General features: G+C 35.7%; 1 long non-coding RNA gene across 1 annotated transcript; it reads left to right on the plus strand.

Moving 5' to 3' along the window:
- The first annotated feature begins 101 nt into the window (after positions 1-101).
- Positions 102-3,196, plus strand: LOC117320040. Its single transcript, XR_004530911.1, has 2 exons — positions 102-362; positions 1,626-3,196. It is a non-coding gene; the product is annotated as an uncharacterized LOC117320040 (long non-coding RNA).
- The last annotated feature ends 597 nt before the right edge of the window (positions 3,197-3,793 follow it).

The following is a 3,793-nucleotide window of genomic DNA, read 5'->3' on the forward strand; positions in this document are numbered from 1 at the left end:
GTGCAATGTCATAAATGAGGGGGACTTTTTCGTAGGTTCTTGTCTGGAAAACTGAGTCCTCTCTTTGGGTAGATATTTTATTTGAAAAGCCCTTTATAGATGTCACATAAATGTTGCTTGATGTATAGAACTAGTTACCTGTTTCATTTACAGTCTTAACATGTACACATAGAAGGAAGGATGAAAATCAGAGTGATTTGGCATCTTCCCTACCATCATATCAACCACAAAATAGCTTATCACAAGACAGATCTCTCCCATCTGCTAGCCAATCACAGAACCTGTCTCTGCAGACACAATCTAGCCAATCACAGAACTCGTCTCTCCCACTGATGGACACCTCCCATACAGACAAGGCCAAGGTAAGCTACTATTGATATATTGGATTCTAGTCTGACAGCTGAAATGTTGTTTTCAGAAAAAGTTAGTTGATAAAATCATAATACAATTTGTGCTGTCTGTTGCCGCGGTGGCCGAGTGGTTAAGGTGTCCCGACACTTTAACACTAGCCCTCCACCTCTGGGTTGCGAGTTCGAAACCTACGTGGGGCAGTTGCCAGGTACTGACCGTAGGTCGGTGGTTTTTCTCCGGGTACTCCGGCTTTCCTCCACCTCCAAACCTGGCACGTCCTTAAATGACCCTGGCTGTTAGTAGGACGTTAAACAAAAACAAACTGTTGCACTTTAAGCTTTGATTTACGTTTTAATTATTTTTTTGTACAGATGTTGCTTATGTGGAGAGGATGCATTTAGTTACTCTCAAGATGCACTAGATCTCGGATTACAAATAAAAAGATCGTTCAATAAATGAAAAAATCCCTAGCTAGGGTGAAAGTGCAATGGAGTTGAAATTATATACAAATGGTGAATGGGTCTCGTCATCATCTTGAGGATAGTTTCTGTATCCATCAGGATCCTGTTTTTTAACGTAATGGAAAATAGTGATCGCAGAACACTCAAAAAATTGACAACTTATTTTAAAATCAGACAAAATCAGTTATTTTGCGGTGCTAAAAATAGGAAATAAAAGATGTATTAAAATTTTTGAGAACAAGTTTTAATTTTGATAAATGGATGTTATTTTCAGAGCCATGAATAATCCCTCACCATGAGCTTAGGGGACTATAGTTTTCATTGTGGCCATCCTTCTACACTTCCCTTTGTCCTTCCTCCATCTGCACTTCATCCGTTCTCTATCTCCTACTGTCACTACTTGTCACTAGAACTTCATAATAGGGTCAGGGGTTCAACTAGGGGATGGCAGTTTATCACCTATAACTCTGAAGCTATTAGTTTTTCCATGGTCTGTCTCCTACACTGGATCTTCGCTTTTGGGTTCATCTTATCATAGTCTCAGGTTCATTTGAATTGAACCTCGACAGACACCACATACTAAAATGTGTGACATTACTGAATTCATTTACAGATATACCACCAAATGCAATAATCTAATTTTAAAATAAGGCAGGTATGTCATAATATCAGTTTCTAGAATTACATTGTAGTTCCTCCACACATTCATCCTCTGCATTCTTGCCATATAATTTTACATTTGGTTGGGGACTGTAATTCCCTGAATTGTCCTGTACTCTAGATACAGTATACAATGTCTTCTCTGTTTTTCAGCTACTTGGTTCACTTACAGACATGACTGCACTGACAGAGCCGGGACAAAAGCTGCTGGACTTGAAATTTTGTGACAGACTGTTAAATCAGATTGTCGATTTCTACACACACAAGTAGACATCTCGTCTTTAATTAACAGGCTCTGGTGGCCTGTGTCGAGGCCAGGGATAACCTACAGATCGTCACAGAATTGGAGACAAAGTTTGGACTAAAACTTAAAAGGTCTATTTCTTCAGCTTAAACACACCGCACACCAGGCACTAAATAGATGTGATTTAATTTCAATGCAACATATTGAGACAATGTTTAGATATTGGTTGTTAAGATTGTATTCATTTATTTATTTATTTTTTTTTTTTTTTTTTTTATTGAAGTATGTGTGAATCATAAAGATATCAAATTTGTGGGATGAATGAAATAGCTACATTATGATATACTGATAGACTGACTGTCATAATACTAAAATATTAATTTGAAGAAATAGTATCCTTGTGCATAAATATTCATGTGACACCGACCTATGACTTTTACATCATTTTAACAAACAATGAAATATACAAAAATATTACTTACTTCAGCTATACATGTATATATTATGAGAACAAGAAAAATGGCATATTTATTGAGTTTTCCAGCTAAAAATAATGATTCCTTGACAAAATTGTTTACAATCTGTAGAATTCCATCAATGAATCCAGAGCACAAGGTCACTACTCATTGGCATTAGTGATATACTGAAAACGGACATATTTTAGTTGTTATCTTATTTCAGCGCGTTTTACACTGGAATCATAATGCTAAATTATGATTGCCCTAAATGCACTTTCTTTATACTGTTTCTGTATACATTGATCTTATCGCAGCAATTTACAAGTGCGCTAAACTGTTAAAATTCAGAAATACACTAAAATTTGAGTACGCCAAATGAAGTATGTTAACAGTATTTTAAGTTGAAGGGTTGGTAGCATTTTTGTGATAGTATTGTTTTCTATTTAAATGAGTTACCTTGACAAAATTCAAAGGTTCCATCAGAAATTAAAAATAAAATAAATTATTATGGAAATGAAGAGTAGTTCCACATTTCAGATACCCCATGGCCATAATGTCAAAGTTAGAAAAAACACATGAATACCACTGGAGTGTATACGTATTATTAACCAATTTTGGACATCTAGTTTAAAAATGCCAACTTTTTTTTAGTTTTTGGGAATATGATTGATTTCACTATGTTTTGCCATATATACATGTATATGCATGTATTACCTATAAAATTACTGACATCAAACAAATTTCAAAGCATGTTTGAAATAGCAAAAATTCGAGCCCATTGGAAATATTTGGTTATTGTCAGTATATTATTTTATTACAATTAAATTATTTTTTAACAAAAACAGAAGGTCCAAAATTGGAGAACCTTGTCCGACTGCAGAGGGAATTAAAAGAAAAAACTTAATAAAACATTCAGTGCCAACCCGAGAACATTTTTTATGGATTTCTTGAAATGTTTGTTATGCAGTTGTTTGCTATAGTTAAACAATTATTTTCAAATATAATAAACTACTGTTAATGATTGAAAGTTTGTTAAAGTGTTATTTAACCTATCATTATCAGCTGTTTTCTTCATTTTGAAGTATGCGGTAAGGTAATGCATATCTAATACAGAAATGAAGGTATTCTAAAATGTGCTGATAAATGGCTGATGTCTTTGTTTGGTACATTTTGGTTTCCTGCATTTCTTAGGTTTTTATAAAACCGTTACATTTCCAGACTTCTGTTATATAAGTGTCAGACAATTGTTTGTCATATTCTGAAGAAAATCGAGTTACCTGTAATACAACTTGATGGTGTTGTTACATCATGGTCCCGTCATCACGTGGATACTTCCTCGGTTGTTTCAGCACAGTTGACTACGTCCTCTTGGGGGTGCGCCGACTGAGGTGATCATGTCCCAGCCCGGAATCACTCCATTATCACAGCAATACATTTCGTTTGTCTCCATAGAGTTTAAGATGTTACTAGAGTTAAACGTTCCACTCTTCCAGGGCCGCGGTGGCCGAGTGGTTAAGGTGTCCCGACACTTTATCACTAGCCCTCCACCTCTGGGTTGTAAGTTCAAAACCCACATGGAACAGTTGCCTGGTACTGACCGTAGGGCGGTGGTTTTTTAG

This window comes from Pecten maximus, unplaced genomic scaffold, assembly GCF_902652985.1.
Source record: "Pecten maximus unplaced genomic scaffold, xPecMax1.1, whole genome shotgun sequence".
NCBI lineage: Eukaryota > Metazoa > Mollusca > Bivalvia > Pectinida > Pectinidae > Pecten > Pecten maximus.